The sequence below is a fragment of the Mustela erminea genome, chromosome 7, assembly GCF_009829155.1.
Source record: "Mustela erminea isolate mMusErm1 chromosome 7, mMusErm1.Pri, whole genome shotgun sequence".
NCBI classification, from domain to species: domain Eukaryota; kingdom Metazoa; phylum Chordata; class Mammalia; order Carnivora; family Mustelidae; genus Mustela; species Mustela erminea.
In genome coordinates, this window is record NC_045620.1 from 129,584,460 (window position 1) to 129,607,624 (window position 23,165).

The 23,165-nt window shown below is 49.9% G+C and overlaps 1 protein-coding gene across 3 annotated transcripts in view; it reads left to right on the forward strand.

Moving 5' to 3' along the window:
• Positions 1-23,165, forward strand: part of CYRIA (CYFIP related Rac1 interactor A) — a 104,828-nt gene that overhangs the window by 43,635 nt on the left and 38,028 nt on the right. Inside the window, exons 2-4 of one of the 3 annotated variants that reach the window (XM_032353256.1) lie at positions 355-381; positions 2,024-2,158; positions 13,089-13,184. The gene's annotated coding sequence lies outside the window, so the exon portion shown is untranslated. Of the gene's footprint in view, positions 1-354; positions 382-2,023; positions 2,159-13,088; positions 13,185-23,165 lie in introns of those variants that run through there. The other 2 variants (XM_032353257.1, XM_032353258.1) reach the window with 2 other exon arrangements.

A 23,165-nucleotide genomic window follows, 5' to 3' on the forward strand; every position in this document is an offset into this window, starting at 1 on the left:
TACGCTTAGGGTTATCTATTCGTGTGGTTGTTAGCTTAACCAGGTGACCGTGTCCTTCGTGATGTATAGTGGGAGTTGGGGCTCTTTTGAGAGGACACCATGGGTCGGGGAACATTCTGGAAGTACCAGAGAGTCACAGTCTGCCAATGACCTAGCATTTCACCAGCCTGGCCCTCTTAGTTTTATGGTGGAAGAAAGTGGGATTCTCGCTGGACCTCAGGGGGGAGAATCAAGTTCCTATCATATACACAGAAAATGGATTATAATTTTGAGAGTGTTTGGGAGAGAAAGCGGTGGGGGCGGGACCGTGACCCTGATACCTGATGACTTCAACTTCTTCTCTCTTGTTTTCAGGTCCTTCTGTGGTACACCCGGCAAAAGGTGAGAGATGCCATCTGACCCCGGATCCTAGTTCAGAAGAAGAAACCTTCTTCGCTGCCTACACCCACGTGCACAGGAAACAGCCCCCGTGTCAGGGCTCCCTTTTCCTCAGGCTGTGCTCTGTGCTGGGACTTTACCAACACAACCCCAAATCCAGAGACAAAGTTCTCTTCCCCTTTTCCTCTGCGACCGGGGTTCCCGAAGGGCAGGGCCGGCCTCCCAAAGGCAGGCTCAGGATTCACTTTCTCATCAGGCCAAGGACTTTGCAGAGTCCCTGTGTTTTCCGTATCATTTCCTACCTTCTCCTCCCCACTTCACTTCCTGTTTTTTCTTCCTCTTTCTCCACCCCCTAGCCCGGCTCTCCAGCCCCGTCCCTTGTTGTCTGAGAACAGGAACAAAGCGCAGAGCGTAGATAATCATGATTTCCTGATGGGCCCTCTCTCACTGCTGGGAGCCAGGGACGGGCCCAGCTTCTCTGGGACACTGGAGCCTCTGCTGGGAGCACAGCAGGAAGCCTGGCCTTTAGAGGCCCCTGTCTGAGAGAGAACCCAGCAAGAGTAATGCTTCATGTCCTTGCAACAAGTCATAGTTTCCAAAGAACTTTCTCCTGCATTCAAGCTAAGACACTGGAAAAATAAGACAACTGCTAGTGTTTTGGCCAAGTAACTGAAGTCTAGTTCAGATGGACAAAACAGTGATGTGGGAGTTAGATAGGAGTTCATTTCTGGGTCTGCACTCTCTTCTCTTTATTCTTCTCTAGATCATTCTGGTTCTCTGAAACTGAGTTCCCTAGGCTTTTGGAAAAATGGAGTTACCGGTACCTCATGGGGACTTTTGAGGACAGATCAGGAAAATGTATCTGTCAGATTCATATGGTAGGCCTGGCAGATCTTATTTGCTTAATAAATGTGAGATCCCCTCCTGGGTTTTGGTTTTCCGCACAGAGGAGTGACTGTTCAACTATATAGTAGCCAGAAAAATCACATAATAAATGACACCCCTGGGAGGAGGGTCCATATCTGTTACTGTGTTTTCCTGAAACAAGGAGAAAGAGAGAAAGACAGAGAGACAGAGACAGTGACTGGCTGGGCACAAATCATTGAAAAACAAAGCCCACCCACTACCGTGCTCCTGGGGCCCAATGTTCCACAATAATATTTTTTCTGGTGGGAAATAGAGCAATCCCAAACACAGGCCTGCTTCACTCATTTAGCTCCCAGGGGCAAAACTATAAAAAAAAAACAGCAATCTGGAAAAAGTCCCACCTCCCTTTTTGAAAATCTGTTTAAAAAAAAAAAAAAAAAAAGACTTCCCAACCAGGGTCACTGACCACTTGTTTGAGAAGTCAGCCTGACCACGGAGCTACTTTTTAAAAAATTCCAAAGGCCAGTGACTCAGATGCCTATTCCAATTTGAATTCTCCAAGTGGCCGAGTCCTTGAATGAGGCTCTTTGCTTCTAAGCCTCAGTTTCCCAAACTACAAAACGAAAGCATTGCACAAGTGGCGATTGCATCAGTTTCTTGTAGGCCTGGTCATCTGTAATTCTGGTATTCTCTCTGTTCTCCTTAACACATGTATTCTTTCTAGAAGAGAACAGGAAATGGCCTCTCAAAGTAACATGACTTGCATTCCCTTTAACAGATTAACACTCACTTGACTACGGAGAAACGGACAGGACTCTAGGGGGCCATAGCCCTGGTTTGGAGGCCAGACTTGCCAGCTGCTTTGTCCCATCAGCCTGGACGGGTGAATCTGAATCACAAGAGAGAGCTCTAGGTAAGAAAAAAATGACTTGGGTTCCAACACACAGCACAGGGATAAGCAGCACAGCTGGTGGAGAGAATGTGGGATAGGTGTGCTTCCAGAACACTGGCAAGCGTGAGGGGAGGTCATTTCACCAGATTCGTCATCTTGATTAGAAGTTGTGCTTCCTCTAATAATATACTGAAAGTTGGCTGATTGAATTTAAATTAAAAAAAAAAAAAAAAAGTCGTGCCTCCTAACACCACATACACATAAAAGGAGGAAAAACAAAACAAGACAAACAAACAAAAAAACCCAAAGATATAGTTTTGAAGTGGTTAAAGGTGCCTGGGTCCTACACCTGCATTCTGAGTGGGAGCTGTTTTTATCCTGGTCTGGAGAATGTGAGGCATGAACTAGAATAGCTTAGGACCGTAGGCAGCAGAGAGCAGACTGGAACTGTAGTTCTAGGATACTGTCCCATGCAGAATTCATTGGGGCGGAGGAATGCTCCAGGATCCATTCTGTCTATCCCAGTCACGCAGATTTAGGTGAGCAGGAGATGGCCTTCATTAGCAAACCCAGGACAAGATTTGGGTCTCGGGCAAGAGGTCTGGCTTGCGTCACACTCGCTATAACATCTTTTGAGGCATTCTCCATTTGTGCAGTTAGCATCCAAGACAATCGCACTGCTCCAGCGGCAGGTCGCCTTACCTCCAACACATGGGTTCTTTGCTCTTCCCCCCTCCCTCCTCTGTCACCCCCTCCCCGTTCACTATGGATACTTCTTATCTGCAAGGGCTGGGCCACACCTCCGTGAACTTCTTCATTGAACTTGGACCGGACAGGAGCCGACACCCCTCCCAGATGACTAAAGATCTACTGAGGGGCTCAACGCTCCAGGTGCTGGTGTTCTAGCACATTTCCTTAAGCTGGCCTATGGCACCCACCCTGGCAGGATCAGGAATCACAAAGGAGATGCTGATACCCTGAGGTGGCTTTGTACCTGTTCATTTCCGTCCAGCTGCTGGTCTTCCCTTCTGCTGTCCTCTGTCCTAACGCTCTTCCTCACATCTAGATGTCTTGAGTTCCCTTGAAAACTAAAAGCAGAAGCATTTCATACAGCTGAGCTCAGCAGAAAATGTAAGGCTGGATTTCTCGGGTGGTTTCCAGTCCCAGTTCCCAGGATCATTTTATCCTAGACTTGTTCCTGATACCACATGCTCACTCTTTGAGGGGGATAGGATTATCTGGGACTCTCTTCCTTTCTTCCTCTTGTGGTTCCTTTTCCTAGGGTGGCCACCAGGCTACAGTATAAAGTCAGAGGAAAGAGAAGAGCTTTTGGAATCAGACCTGATTTCAAACCTCAGTTGTGCTATGTATTAGTTCCGTGATTTTGCTGAAATCACCTTAAATTGGTGGGGTTCTGTCTCCCCACCAGTAAGATGGGGACCCTATGCCCTATGTTGTACCCTTGTGATCAGAATCAAAGAAGATAATTTCTTCCTTAAAAAAAAAATAAATAAAATTGGCTCCTTATCCTCCCCAATCTCATTTAGAACTACTTAAATATAGCTTTGGTCCCCCATCGGGTTCTATTAGAACATTGTGCCTTATGTGTCTAGAAGTTTTAGGCACTCATTCGCCCAGCCATCCATTCCACGGGTGTTGGGAGCCTGAAGAACATGGCAGGTGACATTCTTGATCTTAGGGCTACAGCACAGAACAAACCGTAGCTCTCATGCGGCTTGCATTCTCGTGGGATCGTGCAATGGTCCACAAGTAAGCATATGTACACTATACCAGGCAGTGTTAAATGTTATGGAAAAAAAATAAATCAGGAAAACATAAGTAAATAAAGCCAAGCCAGAGAGATGGAAAGTGGGGAAAGCGGGAACAGGATCCAGGAAAGGCGTCCCTGCTTAGGCATTATTGGAGTAGGACCCAAACAGAGCGAGGGAGTGAGGATGGGAGAACAAAGGCCCTGAGGGGGGAATGTGCTTGGGCGTTAAGGGACAGCGAGCAGCCAGGAGGACTGGAGCAAGAGGCATGAGGGGACACGGGAAGGAGGTGAAGGTAGAGAAATCAATCAGATCGCGTAGGGCCTCATAGGCACTGTAAGGTCTTGGGCTTTATGGTCTGGCTGGCCTTTCCAGAGATCCTTCTCCCTTTCCTTCCTCTTCCCCAGATCATCTCCCCATTCCTGAAGCATCCTAAAGTCGAAGAAGGGATAGATGCTCTCATCCCATAGATTATAAGGCATCCAGTCAAAAACCCATATTGGGCATTCGGTACGCAGACTCCGGAACGGATGAATGAGATGCGGCCCTGCCCTAGGATCCAGCCCCCCGTCAGGCTGCTTGCAAAAGTTGCACTGACAAGTTAGGCCAAAGTGAGGCACTGTTCTAAATCGGTCCCTGTGGAACCAGTTTGCTAGAGTGGGCATTTCCCATTGGAACCTCCTACAGGTCACTTCTACCCGGTTTCTTGGAGTGCATTCACATAGTGTGTTACCAAGTCTTGCCTTCGGGATAGTGAGGGAATCAGCTCGTTCAGCAAAGATTTGAGTGCTTCTTCTGCGTGTCGGTGTCGACAGTGGCTACAGATGATGTCTAGATTCCCTCCCTGCCCTCAAGGGGTTGGCGGTTTTCCTGGGAGACCTGCTAGGGACCAGACGGCACTGTCTGTGTTGTAATAAGAGTGGGTATGAGGGAGCCTGAGGAGAGGCTGCTGACCCACACAGAGGGGACCGTCTCCACTCCGTCGCAGAGTGAAGAGCAGTCAGACGGGTGAGCCGCAGGTAGGGTGCGCAATGACAGGGAAGGGGCTGGGAGTTCCCAGGCAAAGGAAAGGGGTAAGGCAGGGCTGCCCGTTGGAGACGCTGCGCCTGTCAGTCATTGTGGCTGTGGAGCATGAGGTGAGGCAGGTCCGAAGGTCCCAGTCAGAAGGGGAGGATGGACGTCTCACCGGGGGCCTCGAACACCCACCTCGAGTCCACATGAGGGCAGCTCAGACCTGTAAAGAGTCTTGAGGCAAAGGGTCTAATTTTATTGACCCTAAATTTATTCTGATCTATCAAAACCGGTTGGTTTTTAAAGGACTTATTTTATACGCACTTCTTATAGAATCGTAAGATCAGAGTTTCCTCGGGGGTTAAGTAGGTTCGTACGGATGGAGAGAATGAGGTAGTCGTCTGGGCGGATGCATACGCGGCCCTTTCTGTAGTCCTCGTGAATGGTAAGTGTTGGCCGGTTCGTGTGCAGCCGGAGTGCACACGTTGCTGGGACATGGTTAGAGCACGAGCCTTGTTTCTCACTGGAGAGTGGCTGGCAAAAGCCTGTGCTGTTCTAGCGGGAATGGTGGAATTTAGGCCTTGATACATTTTCCTCCAGTTAGAAAGCAAATAGGTAATAGCCATCTCTTAACCCTCTCCTAGTTGAAGGGGACAAAAAGAATGTTCTCTTTGGAAAGGACACAGTCGCTGGCCAGGGAATGCTGGAGTCCCTAGCGTGGGTCAGACGCTATGCTAGGCCTGGAAACTTCATCAAGACAAATGAAGCGTGCTCACCCCTCCAAGGAGGTCACATTCGTGACAATGACCGAGGATCCAGCAGTCACAGTCGCAGATCGTGGGCAGGAGCCCCATGCCCGAACAAAGTACAGAGAGGGAGGAGCGCCGGGGAGGCTCCGTTGGTTAAACCTGTCTGACTTTGATTTCATCTCAGGTCATGATCTTGGGTCACAGAACCAAGTCCTGTGTCAGGCTCTGTGCTCAGCAGGGAGTCTGCTTAAGAGGCTCTCTCTCCCTGTGCCCCCAACCCCAGATAAATAAATAAATAAATTTTGTTTTTGTTTTCTTTTTGTTTTTGGTTTTGTTAAAGTGCAGAAAGGGAGCATGGTCTCTGCCCAGGGAAGTCAGGGAAGGCTTCCAGGAGGGGCCCAGTGAGTTGGGCATTGAAGCGTGAGTAGGAGTGGGGAGCTGGGCCAGAGACGCCCTCAGCACCGAATGGCACCGTATAAATACAGGCCAACGTTCGAACATCTGTGGCGGGGATGGAGAGGAAATCGCCACAGTGAACACCACGAAGATAATGCCTCCAGTCTGCTTTTGAGAACCCATTAGTAGCTGTCTCCTCAGGCTGCCACCTTGTTCCCAACAGTGACTAAAAATAATCAGATTGACTAATTTGAGTCGCTCTCTCTCCTCTGACCCCGTGGAGGTGTCAGTGAGTGGGCTAGGCTGAGAGGGACCACGGAAAGAAGTAAAAAGAGGAGGAGGAGGAGGAGTCCATCCCCGTCTTCCAGGAACACTGCTGTGATGTTCTAGATGGTGTAGCTCCCACCGGCGCTCTCTGGTAGCCAAATTCAGCTTTCCAGAAAACTAGGTCTGTTGCTTCCCCATGAAAACTGCCAGAGAGGTTTAGAACTATGTCAGTCTCTCTAGCTTCCTCTTAGGGGGGAAACAATATGCGTGTGTGTATATATATGTAAATGTGTGTGTGTGTGTGTGTGTGTGTATCCAGACACACGTATATATGTGTACACTCTGTGTCTATACAGGTATGTGTGTACACACACACACACTCAGGTGTGTATTGCTTAGAACCTATGCTAGCCTAGCAGCCCAGCGCGGAAGCCCTGCAGCCACACGAGCCGGCTGGGAGAGGAGTGGATGGGGTAGAGGTGGCCTTGCCGACCTGCACGCTCCCTGGGTGTGCTGCGATCTGTGTGCTTCCCAGCACCGGGGGTTCACACGCACCCCAGGATGTCCACAGACAGAAGAGGACACGGAGACTCAACCACGGGGCAGCTTGTCCAAGGCCCGTGACGACGAGGCGGTCAGGAGTCAGGCTGTCTGGCTGTTGTCCCCTTGTTTGCTCCGTGTGCTGTGCCACCCTTCTGACGGCACAGAGAGGAGCAGCAGAGAATCACCCTTGGACATGGCTCCCACCTGGAGCTCTGAAAGGCAGCACTGGGCAGAGCAGTGGCCTCTCACCACGGAGTCCACTCCAGATCCCTGTGGTGTCAGCAAACTCTCTACAGCTTGCCCTGCAGGCGTCTGTCTACTTGCTTCCAGGGACGGGGAGCTCACTACTTGATAAAACAATAGGTTCTCATTGTGGGCACTAGGGACCCTTCCCTCCTTACAGAGCCATCTCTGAAACTAACCTTGTCCCATTTTCAGTCGACTTACTCCCGGGGTGGTTTTTTTTTTTTTTTTTGTAAGCAATGTCTGCACTCAATGTAGGGCTCAAACTCATGACCTAAGATCAGGAGGAGCATACTATACTGACTAAGCCAGCCAGGCACTCCTTCATTCCTAGTAGGCTTAAACATCTCCACAGCAAGCAGCTTAGGGAGGGACGGTTTGCTCAGTTTGGAGTCTCCGGGAGACACGGGCAGCCCCATGGCGCACACCCCATCTCCGTTTCTCCTCCTGGAGAGCCAGGAGAATCAGCTGGGGCTTCCTCATGTCTTGCTTTGAGGGACATCTGTGTGTTCTTCCTGATGGGTTAGGCTGAGTGGAAGACAGAGCATATGGATTTCTTCTCTTCTCCCTCTAAGGAAATACCTCACCGCGAGCTTTCTCCGGCCCTTTTCACTCCACAGCCCTGGCTTTTTCAGGGCAAGTAAGCATTTCCTCTGGATGCCCTTAACAGACAGAAGGTGAAATTTGAAAAGAAGGGGAAGAAAGAGAAAAGGAAGGACCAAAAGGACGGCTGTGGCATCAGGGTTAACTCGGGTTCTAGACCAGGCTGTGGTCCTAATTGACCATTTGACCTTGGACACCCCTACCCTCCTGCATCGTCACTACGAGGCAGTTGGGCTTGATGGTTCAGAGTTTTTCATTTCTGAACTTGACCCCAGAGAGAGTCCTTGAATGATGCTGGGTCGGCACTCAGCCCTGCAGGACCCCAGTGTGGGGTGGGGGTGGGGTGGGGTTCGCGTCTGCCTCGCCCCACCAGGAAGCGCCTCTGGAAGGTGAGAACCTGGACCCCTCACCTGACAGGCCTCCATCCTCCGGGACCTCCGAACAGCCCAAGTGGTTCTCAGCCTAAAAGGGCTCGGCCTGCCGCCCCAGCCCCACCCCGATGCCTTGAGCCCTGGCGCAGCCGCCACCCCTGTTCTGCTCCTTCTTCCGGTTTTCCAGCTCCCTGCAGCCCCGTGCTCCTCCCCTCTGTTGGAAGGTAGGAGAATCAGCTAGGGGTTCTTGGCTTAGCCCCGAGGGTGAGCCTGCCTTTCTCTGGCACTTGGAAACTGCCGGCCTGGCGGCCCAGGATGGGGACTTCATCTGATCTGCAATCTGGTGTTAGGCCCAGGCTGCAAATGGGAAGTAGTGATCTGAGAGAGATTTGTTACCGCGGAAAGCAGGCTCGGGACATGTCTCCTCCACAGAGCTCGCCCCCAGCACCCCACCTGGCTCTTCTCCGGACCGTGCGGCCCGTCCAGGGAGAAGGGGAACAGGGAAACCCAACATGCTTTTGCCATCTCATGGGATTCCTGGAGCCTGGAAATGTGATGCCATCTGCAAAGGCACGTGTCCCGAGTTTGGGGGAATGACGTGGTACTGTGCCTTCGGCGAGGACCGCAGACGAGGTTTGGCTCAGGAACGTGGAGTCGCTTTAGGGTTCGGAGCTCAGACTGGAGCCACCCCGTCTGGGTCAGAAGCCTCTTGGCCTTCCCGCTAGCTGCTGAGTTCGGTCAGTGACCACATCTCGCCTCCAGCAGTTTCCTTGTCTGTAGAGGGAGAAAGTCGACGGCACCTGCCATTCGGGGTTATCGTGCTGGTTCGAGGAGCTCGTCTAGGTGTCTGTTCCGGGTGGTGCCCCGCACATGGTAAGCACGTGTTAGCTGGTTTTATTTTGATCTGAAGCCTTTGTTGAATATTGTATTCAAAGTAAGTTTTGGGGATGCACTGTGGTTTCCAGCACTGAAGAGCTGCTTATTAAGCGTCTTCCGAGTGCAGATCTGGTCCTAAAGGAAGGCAATTTGGAGCCTAGGTCAGCACCAGTGTTGAGCAGCGCAGCCTCAGATGTGGGGCACCGTGTGGCCATCAGAACGTATGAGGAGACTCGAGACAGTCGGAGAGAGCCCTGAGCCCCAAGGCTGCTCAGGCCACGGGGGTGGTTCCAAGTGGGCGTGGTGGCCAGGAGGGGATGGAGGCAGGATGCCGGGTGGTGAGGAGGAGAAGGAGCTCCACTGGGGTGATGGAGGGATGAGGGAGTCGTTGGGAACGGGATGTGGGGAACAGCCCCGGAGAGAGGGATGGCTTGGGAGCGCCTGTGGGTGTTGGTGTGGGCGGGCCTGAGAGCACCCGGGGGGCTTCCCTCCACTTCGTCCAGCTCCATGTCGGGGTGGGGGGAAGCAGAGGGCTCCGGATGTGCTGTGGAGGCCCCACCGCGCAGGCAGGACTGGAGCGGGCCCGCTGGGCTGCAGTGAGAGAGCACAGGCCCCTCTGTGTGCGCCAGGAGCCCCGGGCCGGGCCTCCTCTCCTTGAAGGGCCGACAAAGACTCACTTGTTCTCCCCTACCATCAGAGCTCGCCCTCAGGACTTCTCTGTTCTTCTGGGGCAAGATCTCACACAGTGATAATAGCCTGAAAGGGAAGGGCGGGAGCCAGGGAAGATGGGCTCAGGCGTCGCCATGCCAACGCGCTCCCCGGCAGAGGGCAGGGAGGTGGCAATGGCCACGTGCCGCCTGTGCCTTCACGGGTCCTGCCGGGGCCAGTGCTGAACTGCCGAGTGGCTGGTCTGAACCCCCCGGGGGGAGTCACTGGGCGCGGTTCTGAGGTGCCAGCTGCGTGGGCAGTAATGGACCAAATACTGGGGGGCCAGCTTAAGTATCGCTGCATACACCGAGTTGATTTCTGTTTTTTGTTTTTTTCTTAAATAAGCATTTCATTAAAACGCCTGGGTTTTCTATTTTAACGAATGCTTATATAGAGTTTTGCCTTCGAAATTTCATAAAAACTTACTGTTTAGGGGCTCCTGGGTGGCTCAGTCAGTTAAGCATCTGACTCTTGATTCTGGCTCAGGTAATGATCTCAGGATCGTGGGATCAATCCCTGCATCAGGCTCCGCGCTCAGAGGGGACCCTGCTTGAGATTCTCTCTCTCCCTCTGCCCTTACCCCTGCTTGTGTGCTCTCCCTCTCTCACTCTCTCTCTCAAATAAATAAATAAATACTTTTTTAGAAATTAAAAAGAAAAGCTTACTCTTTAGAGGAATCTGTAAGATCAGCTGGTCTAGCTTCTGCCTGATCTTTTTTTTTAGGTGAATAGACTGAGGCTGGGGGAAGTAGGAGGCAGTGTGAACACAGCGGGGAGAATAAAAACCTTCCCACCTATCCAGTCCCAGGCTCCAGAATCGGGATCCTGTGTATAGAGCACTTAGGCCAAGACCTGGCCCACAGCAGGGCTCGGCAAACGCTGTCCCCGATGATGCTGTGAACTTCCATGTGTGCCAAGTGGGATCAATAAATGAAACGCTCATAAAACAAAATACATGTTAAATCAGTACAGGAGAAACTTCTGATCTTCGTCCTACAACAAGAGCTTGCTTGTGAGCTACAGGGTGAAAAGGGGATTTGATGCTCGAACTTCCAGTCCTTAGTCTAGGGCGGGACTTCTCCAGGGTATGGCCGAGGCCACCGGCTGGTCGGGGAAGGTGAGCTGGTGTCTCCCCAGTCTCTCGCAGGTGCTTTCCACACTCCACTGGGCACCACAGGACTGGAGTCCTTTCATTTAGCGGGCTTCTCAGCCGGTCCTGACCCCAGGGCAGCCTCAGACTTCGTATTGTCATATACATTTGTCATCTTCAAGTGGGACTAAAATGCAACCGAAACCCTATCAAGCGTCTGCGGGGCGGCGAGCCCCAGAGCAGATGGAGAGCAGAGCTCTCAAGCACCGTCATTTGTGGCCACGGACACCAGCCTGGGAACCCCAGCTGCAGGGTCAAGTTGAAATCAGGATAGTGCGTGGTTGAGTCATCGAGAGTGGGGCTGGCCTTGAGCGTAAATCTGGAGATAAACTCGGTGAGTTTGTTTGTTTGGTTTAACTGTGGTCTTGGTGGATCCATCCAAACAGGGAAGTCCCTCGGCGACTTTGCTGGGGTCTGTGTGTATTATGGATTTCCTGCAGAGCATCCTCTCTCTGTGAGAGCAACTTCTTCCGTTGGTGTAAAAACAGCCTCACACTGGGGTACAGGACCGTCACTAATGGAGGATCTCCCGCTGTCCTAATTTACACTTCCAGAGGGTTTTCCAGGTGTGCCAAAGTAAACTAGAGAAACTCATTTTGATGAGCTTGGGATAGAATTTCAGCCTTCCCCTCCACCCCCTTCCATTTTTTTCTTTCTCTTGCATTCCAGCTGGAGTCAAGGTGATTCAGCCACAAGCCATGTTTCCCCTGGAGGAGAACGTGACTTGGGAAATTAGCGAGAGCAGATGGGGAGGCTGATTACTTACCCAAAAGGTGGAATCTATTGATTTTATTTCCCCCAATTGCCATGGCTCCCCTGTTGGCAGCCTGGTTAAGATCAGTGCTTTGGAAATGACCTTGAACGGGAATTAAGTAAATTTATAGTATTAAGTAAGCATTGGGCCATACAGCTGCGAATCTGAACACTTGTTACTACGAAGAGGACAGGAATAAAGTTTAGAAAATATCCAGGACTTTGAACTCTATCCTGCTGAGTTGTTCTTTTTACAACTTCTGGCTTTGTACAAAGGCCCTACCCTGACCTGGTCTGGCAATTCTAACATGGGCCGAGAATGCCTCTTAGTGGAGAGCCTGTTAACTGCAGGCTCTTGCTTTTGCCGGAAGAAAAGCTCCAAGAAAAGCTCCCTGTGAGCAGGAAGACACCACTTTTACAATTCTTTAAACTAAACAAGGTACCTGCTTTTGAAGGGCGTCATGAGAATCAAATGAGATAATTTGTGGGCAAGCTTAAAACAGCATGGAACGCGGGAGTATCACTGACTGATCATTGACTGTGACTGTGGTCATCTGACCATGAGGATTTGCGGAAGCAGGGGATGGCCCAAGTGGTCTTTGGAGCCCCCAGGATTTCAGTTTCAGAGCCCTCTGTGTGGGCGGTGACCTGTGGTAGGAAAGGTGACCAAAGCGGCCCCTCGTCCCCTGAGCCGGGACTCCTCCTGCCAACCCATCTGCCGGGGGGTGCATTCTCACTGGGCAAGAATTTTGAGTCAAGGAGGCTTCCATGGGGGCACCTGCGTGGCTCAGTCAGTGAGCATCTGGCTGTCGATCTTGGCTCACGTCATGGTCTTAGGGTCCTGAGGTCCAGCCCCATGTCGGGCTCCACGCAGAGCAGAGTCTGCTTACGATTCTCTCTCCCTCTGCCCCTCCCCCAGCTCACCCACGCTCTCCCTCTCTCTCTCTCTCAAAATAAATAAATACATTAAATCTTTAAAAAACAAAGAGGCCTCCACAAGTGGGAATTACAGCCCTGAGACATGTTATTTTGTCATTTCTGTCCCTGACCTTGGGCTTCTCCGAGCTGGGCCGCTGCAGCCCATTGGCAGGGCCCGAGGCGGGGCCGGTCCCAGGCTCCTCTTGATGCGAACGAGTCCCAGGCTATCTCAGAGCCTGCCGCCTGGCTTCAGTCCACTGGTGCATCCCGGAGGCTGTAGTTCGCCTTTCGGATGACTCAAGTTTTCTTTCTTTCAATTTTCAAGCATAGCATGAGATCCCTGTCTGCGTCTCCCTGGGCCAGGAACTAGTTATGTCTTTATGAAACTAGGTGAAAGGGAGAAACATTACTTCTCTCCTTTCTTCCCTTCTTCGGTCCTTTCTCCTCCCCCTCGCTCCCTCTCCTGCCTGCCGATCCTCTTTCCTTCCCTTTTTCTCTTTCTAAGTAAATGGCCGGGACTCGGGAGACCTTGGATACCGATTTTGGCATTCATGCCATCACGTCTCCACTCATTTTTTTTTTTTTCCTTTATTAGCGAACACGTATTCCCCGAGCGGCCTGCTGTGGATTCAAGCATAAGTCTTGGCTCCTGTCCTGGAGGTTTTCACCTTCTAGGAAGAGAGGCAGACAGGTAAGCAGGAATGACTAGAATGTGCAGGGGTGGCGTGTGAGGGCTCCTGGGGTCTGATGAGAAGCCGAGGGCAGGGGACATGGCCCCCACCCAGGACAGGCCCCTGACCAGTGGAGGATGGAAGTCTACTTGGCAGAGAAGTACCTTGAGAACAGGAGTAAATGCTTGTAGCAAAACCAGTCCCACTACTTCATCATGAACAGAAGACTGGGGTCTGCCCAGGGATCGCAAAGCTGAGCATGTGACAGTTGTCACTCCCAAGATCCCTTATGCCCAGTCTCGCCAAGAGTGTGTGATTTCAACAATGAGGGACCTGGGCTTGGCTTCCATCCAGCTCCTTGGTCTCACCAGTAGCCAGATGTCCACGGAGAGCTTCTTCCTCCAGACTCCAACGCTTCCTTCTACATGAGAACTTTCCAGTTTATTCCAACCCAGATACGTCACCTCTCCTCCTGCTCCCCTTTTCCAGAACACAAACCACAGTCCTCCCTAGAACATCCCATCCTTTATGGTGGGCTTTGAACATGGCTTCTTGCCCTCACTGAACTGTGCTTTGCAGCGATGGAGTCTTACTGAGCATGGGTCTCTAAAATAAGCAAATGTTCATGTACTTCTTCACCAACTTTCTATACTCTCTGAAGGACTTGGCTAGGTATTGAGGATATTAGGGTCCTCGGAAGGAAGAGTTCATTTAAACTCAGGAGCAAGTGGCGTGGGTGAGCAGTGGTGTTAGAAATCTTTGGCAATGGGGCATCAGCTTAATTATATTGAATATAAATTGATAGGTAACCCAACAGAACCAGTAGAGTATTGCCAACTAAACAAAATCTTTGGCTAAAATAGTACTTTCTAGAAATTTTGAAAAAGCTTATTACTTATTCCAATGAAATGCTGCCATTTCTTGGGCAATGTAACTAGACTTCCAAAGCCTTGGGATCTGTGTTAAGATCACTTCTTTGTCATCACGTGGTGGTTTTTTGTTTTGTTTTGTTTTGTTTTTGGTTTTTGGTTTTTTTGTTTTTTTTTTTTTAAATATGAAAGCCAAAAGACAAAGCTTTGGTGTTTGCAAATTATCCCCAACATAGGGCCCTGATGTCACAATTGTACTATTATTACAGTTGCGACGAGAGCTGATTTGGGCTTCTCAGGCTGGGACATGGCAGATCTTCAGTTTCTTCTCAAATTCCAAAGGAAAGGGGTCGAATAAGAGAATGTTCTATTAGATCTTTGGAGACACAGGAGAGACGAAACCAGGCTGTCCGAGCATGGCTGCATAGCGCTACTTTGGGGCCACTTTGTTCACTTTGTTGTAGCTATGAAAATCATTTGTAGTTTGCACCTCCACACGTTTCATGACAACGTGCTCAAGGGCTTCAGACCATGGAGTCGTATCGGAATTCCGCCAGATTCCGGAATCACTGCTGTTTTTCACAGGCTAACTCTCTAGCACTCCCTGATGGCAGCAGTGGTCAATTAACGTGCAGCATGGGACATTCGAAAGTGCTGGCGTTCTGTCGCCACTGTCCTTGCCAAAGAACATGAAACCCAAATGGCTTCGAGGGGCAAGACCAGGGGAGCTTTTGCAGAAAGTGCTGTTGGTGTGGAATGCTGTGAGTGACATGGAAAGTGCATCCCCCATTCTAATTAACTCAGCTCGTGATCTGACGTTAAGTTGCCTGGACGCATATTTGGAAATTGTTGCACATTTTTACTGTATAAAATCCTAGGACGCTGGGACAGGGCGGACTTCCCAGTACATTGGGCCAGTCCTTGCGGGCAACAGATGATAAGGATGAGGCTCAGAGCCGGGAAATGACTTTCCCCAAGATTCTGCAGCAAATGAGTGGCTAAAATGAGATTAGGATGCAGAGCGCATGGCTCTCTGTGCACTTGGTGGCATTACAGAGGCATTATGGTCAATGGCATGTCCTGTGTCCTTCAGGCCTTGGGTGACACGATAACCATCGGACCTATCCAAGGTGTCAGGCTGCATGTCTGCCCAGGAATGTCCTTACTCCCACTCTCTGGTTGCAGAGTTCCTATATCATCAGTCCTCAGCTGAGTCTTCTGACCTTCTCTCCCTCCCTCCCCTGCCCCCCAAAATACTTTCTGTTTTACAGCTTCATACTGTTACTCATTAGGACCATGCTCACTGGCCAGCATTTCCCCATCCCCTGCAGTGACCACTTCTCCCTCATTCTTATGCAAATGACCTGACAGCCTCTCTTCCTGAGGGATATGGAGGAAAAAACATAGCTTTTGTTGACAGAGAAGCTCCATGGGCTCATGGGAGTTCTGTTCATGAATGAATGACCATGTGTGGCGTTCCTACTATGTGTCAGGCCCTAGTCTAGGAGTTGAAGGTACATATATCAATGGTAATAGAGATTTAAAGGAAAAATAAAGACAGTGACTAGGGTTGGGGGGAGGTTGGTGGTGAGGTGAGGTGAAATCCTATTTTAGACTGCGTGGTTAGGTTGGGCTCCACTGAAAAATTAACCCTGAATAGAGGCCTAGAGAAAAACCATGTAGATGTATTAGAGGAAAGCATTTGGGGTAGAAGGACTAGCAAGTGCAAAGGTCCTGTAGCAGAAAGGCATGTGGTAAGTTCAAAAATGAAAAGGTGAGGAGGCAGAGGTGGCTGAAGCATAGTGAATGAGAGGAGGTTGCAGGAGATGAACCACGTTGAGATACCATCACAGAGGTACTTGTGGACTATGATTAGGATCTTTAACCTTACTCCAAGTAAAATAGGACACTGCTAAAAGGATTTAAGCAGAGTGACACGATGCAACTTTAAAATATCATTACAGCTGCCAGACAGGCAATTAACCAAGTGATTGAGAGTGGGCAAGAGCAGGGCTGGGAAATCTTTTTAAGGGGAAACTCTGATACTCTGGGCAAGAGGTGATGGCTTGTGGCTTGGTCTAGCGTGCTGGTGATGACGGGTGTGAGATGCAATTGGATTCAAGGTACATCTTCAAAGTATAGCTGATGGGATTTGTTAGCTTGGTTATGGGGTATGAGAGAAGGAGAGACGTCTAGGATAACACCAGCCTTTTCGGACTGAGCGTTTGGACTGAGCATCTGAATTGTCCCTGGCTGAGCTGGGGAAGACTGGACAGGGCCGGTGTAATGTTGGGTCTATTCAGTTTCAGCTGTTTATTAGAGTCAAGTTGTCAATTAGATACAAGTCGGGAGTTCACACAAGAGGATCAAAGCGACAGATACGAATTTGAAAGCCGTCCGCCTCCATCTCTAAGATGGTATGGAAAACCCTCACGGATATCCATCACTGTGGGGAAAGTGGAATTCTTCATCATGGCCCAGAGGACAGAACTAGGGAGGACAGAACTAAGGACAGTGGTTGGAAAATAAAAAGAACAAGAGTAGTAGTGAGTTATGGACGCTACCGTTCATGCATCTGGCTGCTTAGCTATGGTTGTCTCATTATTTCCAACAGCCACCCTTGAAGAGGTTGGAATAATCTCTGTTTTACTCATATCGAAACTCTGACTCAGGGAGGTTATAAATGTTGTTAAGCAACATTGATTAAGACCACCCAGCTCATACGCTGGCCGAGCTGGGATTCAACCCAACTCCGTGTTGCCATTGCCTTGCAGAGCCGCAGTCAGGAAGCAGATCAGAGCTCAGCTGAAGGAGTTCAAGGACGGCCGCCTCTGCTGACAGGGTGTATGATGTAAAGCAAGCGGGGGGGGGAGGGGGGAGTGCAATTTGAAAAAAGCATCAGAGATGAGACACAAGACAGAGTCATGCTTCTGCTCTAAATGCCAGCTACAGTTTAAAGCAACGACATTACCAGGAGGCGCTTGTTGATTTCCTTTCCTAGTCCCAGAGGTCAAAGGACAACACCCACCCTCCAGGAGACAAGTGTGCATTGCACGCTGGCCATGGGCAGGCTCCCCCTGCCCTGCTGTCCTCTAGGGTAGACCAGGCCACAGGCAAATGAGTGCTGTGGACTCCCATCTAGGAGAATAGAGTGGACTCTATCTAGGAGAGTAGGATCTGACTTGTCCAAGGTCTGAAGCTAACAGAGGGTACCGTAGAGGTCTGAACTAGGCTCTCCAGACTCCCCAAGCTCCTGCCTGTTGCACTGCAAGACTTAGAAGGGAAAGGGGAGAGGCTGGGATCTGGAGAGCACCATCAGCCAAGCATCCCTGGCATGCAGTTCCCGAGATGGCCAGCAGAGGGGGCCACGCGCCCGGGCTTCTCCAGCCCACTGCCCGAAGCCATGTTGCATGAGCGAACGTCTGCTGCAGACTGTGAGATCTAAATGTCGCCTTGGCAGGAAATCCTCGAGGAGCACTGCGGGGTTGTGCAAACAGCCTTACAATGTCCGCTTGTGTGTGTGCACTCGGCTTCGCCTGCGTCGCCCACAATGCTCTGTTTTTTTTGGATAATGGGGCTCTGTGGACCCATACGCCTTGTCATGCAAAGGGAGGGACCTGTATTTGTCATAAATGGGCTCTTGTGTGATTAATAGCCAGGCCGGGAGCGCGCAGCAGCCGTGCAGCACCCGGCTTCACGTCCTCATGGAGGCGATGATCTGAGTGGGCTTTCTTCTTGCCCAGAAACAGCAGCGCTGTATTTATTGCTCAAAGGGAAATGACTTGTTTGCGTTGTGGCTGCAGTTTCTGGTCTGCACGACAGGAGGTGCAGGAACCGAGTATCTCTTGTCAGGGGCTGGCTGCCAGCCGGATACCCCTCCAGCTACCTAATCCACCTAATCAGCATTACCTTCATTTCCTCAATAGCAACCTGGCAAAGGAAGTGTTATGATTTGCATTTTACAGATGAGGAAAACTCCCATTCAGAAGGGTAGAAGGACTTACCCAAGGTGTCCAGAACACATGGCATTCCCACCAAATGACTTTCTCCTTTCCAGTGTGGTCCACGATCCACACACGTGAAGATGCCTGCCTTGTCCTATACACTTGTGCCTATACACTGAAATCGGTGATTTTAAAGTAGGTGAGGAATTTCCATTGCCAGGCTTCGGTGTGTTTATAGTACCTCCTGGAATTACATGCAAAAATAATAATAATAATAATAATAATAAAGTGGGTCAGTGGATGTGTGCATTTCCCCGAGAAGGCTGACATCCATCAGATTCTTGAAGTCATCTGCGATCGTAAAACAAAAGAGGCAAGCACCCAGAGATATTTCTATTTTGGGAAATGCTTCTTTTTCTCTGACCTCTTCCCTGTACCCATGACTATTTTCTCTGTTGAGTGGATTCCCAGCTGCCATCTCAGTGCTGTTCCTACGCCGTGACTGCTCGTCTCACTCTTCCGATCCGTGTCAGCAGACCTAAGGGAAGGGGCTGTGTGCTGTGCGGGACCTGCGTTTGGTGCCCCGTGGGGAGGAGAGGGAGGATGGATTGAAACGGGGTGACATTCTGAGAATGAGGAAGACCCAGCGCTTGAAAGAACTCACAGCAAGGAGGGTGGCTTATGTAGCCTGGGAGTCAGGCAGGAGGTTTCTGGGAGGACATGCTATTTGATTTGGATCTTGAAAGACAGACAGAACATCTGCAGGCAGAAGAGAGGGGAAGGGCGGTCCAGGCAAAGGGAATAACATAAGCAAGGGGGTGGGAAAACAACAAGAAGGAGTCCAGAGCTGTTGGCACTGTCCATATTCTGGTGCCACCCAAGTACACAGTGTTCAAAGAGCTGAAACTGGAAAGGGAGCTCTGGCTCAGATGGTATGGCCCTCAGCAGCATGTTTTAAAAAATTGTACTTCTCTTAATTTGACGGCCAGCTTGGAAAGCATGGATGCTAAAACGCACCTTCCTTCTCCCCAGCTAACCCCACGTCCCACGCAGCCATGGAGTCTGCCGCAGGAAGCACCTGGCTTGGATGCCGCGTCTCCTGGTGCTCAGCAAACCCTCCCTACTCACCTCTCCCGTCCCTGCCTAGGCTGATGGTCCTGATCACTTGCTTGGGGGTTCAAGCCAGGATTTATTTGGAAATGTTAGTTTAGGGACACCTGGGTGGCTCCGTTGAACATCTGTCTTCAGCTCAGGTCATGATCCCGGGTCCTGGGATGGAGCCCCACAGAGTGTTCCTTCCTCAGTGGGGAGCCTGCTTCTCTCTCTGCCTGCTTCTCCCTGTGCTTGCAAGCGCTCCCTCTCTCTCTCTCTTTCTGATGAATAAATAAATTTTTAAAAATCATTAAAAAATGTTTATTTGGTCTGCTAGGGACAATACTTTGAAATCAAGCCGATGGCTGGCTTCGGAAACTGGAAACCAAAGCAGAACCACTCCTGTCTGTGAGGTTTCAAGGGAGGTTTTCAGGCCCTTCAGTGCCCTTCATGCTTGAGATGGAATGTGGCATGACAACCTCCCTTGGCTTCAAATTCTTCAGGTTTTTAGTACACCAAATGCCTTTTGTTGGTCTTTTTGACACTTACCTAATTTCTTAATTTCCAGCCACGCCCCCCCCCAAATAAATTTGATCTGGGAAGTAATACCCCTCATGCTTTGACATGCCAATTCCAAATCTCCTTCGGTATACAGATGGGCCCCAGTTTAAGAAACCTCGACATCTGAAAATCTAGACTTACACATGAAGTCATCCCACAGCCCTGGGGTGGGTGGGATTCTCCAGGCGGCTTTCACTTCCCAGAAGAATTTCTTCCAATAGCGCCCCCCGTCCGTATCAACCTGCTAGGACATATTTCACACGCTGACACGGAACCGTGGAGGCAGAGAAACTTCAAGCACAAATGTTGTGCGACACAGCTGCCCATGGAATGAAAACAGGCAGAGACAAGAAGAAAACCCCCCCCTTTTTTTTTAATGTTATATTATAAGGTAACAGACACAGAAGAGATTTAACCCAGCAGCATCCATTTTGCACGTGGCATTTCCTGTGACAAGCTCGGCGACGAGTCCGTGATCTGAGGTGCTCGGGGTATCTCGGGCTGCATCAGTGGGGGTGAGGGAGTGGGGGTGGGGATGGGGACTGGAGGCGATAAGGAAGGAGATACTGCGGCAAGCAGGAGGCATGGAGAGGGGCAGGTCTCGGGGAGATGTGAAAGTGACGTGGACAGTCTGGGACAGAGAACGGATCTGGGGAGTGGAGAGTGTCGTGGGCACAGAAATCTCAGGTGACACTCGGGTTTCCGGCTCATACCATTGCTTGAATGACGATGCCTTTCGCTGAATAAGGGAAAGGAGGGATATTTGCAGCAGATACTAAAACCCAAACCCAAACCGCCGGGCTTTCAGGAAATTCACTTAGATTTGCGCGCCTGGAGGTGAGGAGGAAGGGCGAGTTTGGGGCGAGGGTTGGAAAAGTCGTCGGAAGTCTTTCAGGCAAAAATTGGGAGTCCGGAGGGTGTCCCCTGGGAGGGCGGGAAAGGTGTGAGGAGAGACAGGTGGAGACGGACATCTGAAGGTTAGATGGAGGAGGTGGAGACTTCCGAAGGAACGCTGAGGGAGGGGAGAGGCGCAGAGACCCGGACGCAGAGTCGGGGAGGCGGGTTTGACCCAGAGCACCAGCACGTCCAGCAGGACCTCTCGGCAGCAGCTCGTCCCTGAGAGGAAGGGGGGCTGGTTGCTTGTCGAGCTGCTTACCCGACAGGGAATTCTGGAAAAAGGAGATTTATAACCCAAGAGGACAGACTGATTAAATCACTGCGGGTCTGGACAGCCCAAATTTTAAGTAACTTCTTGGTGTTTCTTTTGGTTTCTAAACTGAAGCCATCCCAGAGAAGTCGAATAAATTAGCCACCAGACAAAAGACATTTCTAAGACTAGCCCTTGCTGGTTCCACCAGGGGTCACTTTCCCTTTGAAATTAGGCAGACCTGGCCTGGGTGGCTGAGACTGTCGGCCCTCCTCGTCGGGCAGGGGCAGGTCCACCAACCCATTTGCTCATCACCGTGCTGTGTTCTTGATTTCACAAGTAGAAGGGAACAAATTCACTAACGACTTCCCAGCGGTGGGCTGGTCCAGAGTAAAGCCCAGTCGGATGGTTTCCATCTTCACAAACATCTGAAATTGAGGGATATTTTGACTTTCACTCCTTAAAAAAGAATCGGATTTTGCCCTCGTTTCTTGGAGGCTTTTTGCTGCTTTAATATTGATGTTTATGGGGAAATTAGCTATGATGAGGTTAATAGTTTATTTTAGAAAACTGAGCTCAGATATTGAAAGGGCTATTTTAAACCTGTACTTTATCGTTCTGTTCCTTAATGGTCTCTCTCTCTCTCTCTCTCTCTATATATATATATATATATATTTTTTTTTTTTTTTGAGAATTCCCACGGATTGTCTTATGACTGGACTCTAGCAGTTTGAATTCCACGGGGAATGCCAAGCCCTTTTGAGGGACACCATGGTATTAATGATCAGTGAGAATATTCAAAGCATATACCCATTTGAGTGCCATTACTTGTAGTGTTAAAACATTTTGAAAACACATTTTAGCCATTAACTCATTTTTATTGTCAGATGAAAGTGCTTTAATAGACTCACTCTACTTCGGTTTTCCTCCTTCATCTCAGAATGAACTCATCTGTTGGATTCTTGGCAACCCATTCGGCAACACAACAGACAACCTTACGACTCTGGTACACAAGTGGCAGATGGAGAAGGAAAGTCCAGCCCAGCCCACTTATCTGAAATCGCTGACCTAGTTTAGCAAATTCCAGCTCCCGGAATTTATAAGCTGAGCTATTTCATTCCATTGGTGCCTAGCCCCCTCTCCCCCCAGCAAAACAGGTGCTTGTTTTGTTTAAGCAATGTATCTTTATTTTAGTCGAGAGGTATTTTTTTCAGGTTGAAAGGTAGATTGTCTTACTAGCCCTCCTAAATTCACAGATAGTCCCAGAAACACTTATAAAGTTGGAGATGGCCTGCCCTTCGCCATTCTGCTGGGCAAATCTTGGAGCACTGTTGTAGTGAGAAGGTCAGACTTTGGATAAAGGCTGGTAACAGGATCCAGGGAGAGGCACTGGCCTGAGAGCAGAGACCAGGCTCCCCCTGGAGCTCTGTTCCTGAGTCCGGGCAAGTCTGACCGGGTTAGCAGTTCCGAGATTTCTGAATTTCATAAACCAGTAAAATTTCCAAATAAACTTTGGGGATTTAGGATGTAACGCTCACCGTTGCTTTTTTAAAATGAATTAAAACACTGCTACATAAAAATGTTTGAATAGCTTTAGTTTTCGGCAAGGCTCATGACATAGCCTTTATTTTTCTTATTTTGCTTTAGACTAATTGATGCTTTGGAACCACTGGGCAGACCAGTTAAGGATGGCTTACTACGTTTTAGTGTTAACTGTGGGCCAGGAACTGTGCTAAGTGCAGGGGATACAGTAAGGTATAAAACAGCCCGCCCAAGACCTGACCTTGAGAGACGTAAGGGAGAAAGTGTGCAGTCAGGGTCCAGGTTGATAAGCACTGTGACGTAGTAGCACAGCGTGGTGCGTGAGCAGAGAGGTAGAGCTCATGCGGGGGAGGGATTTTGTTTTACCAGAGTGGGGTCAAAGAGTAGGGAGGAGTCAGCGTGCTCCTTCTGAACACCCTGGTTTCCAAACTCATACTTCAAAGGGAATTCCAGGGAGGCACGTGCCAAAACTAGTGCTTAAAGGTCACGTGGAATTGGATTCCAGACCCTACTCTGCCACTGTGGGCTTGAGCAAGTTTCTAAATCCCTAAGATTCTTTCTTTATCTCTGAAGTTGAGAGAATAACTGTTCCTACCTCATATGGTTGTTGTAAAAATCAAGATGTGCTAATACATGAAAAGCTCTCATCACTATGACCTACAAAACATTAAAAAATATTAGTTGTCATTATAATTGGAAGCAAAAGGAGATGCATGTGCAAGGGCCCTGAGGCAATCAAGAGCAGGGCTCCTTTAGAGAAGCACAGGGTCTAGGGGGGCAGGGTGTAGGTTCCCTGGAGAGGGAGGAAAACAGGGAACAGAGGCGATGAGCAGAGGCCAGAGGCCT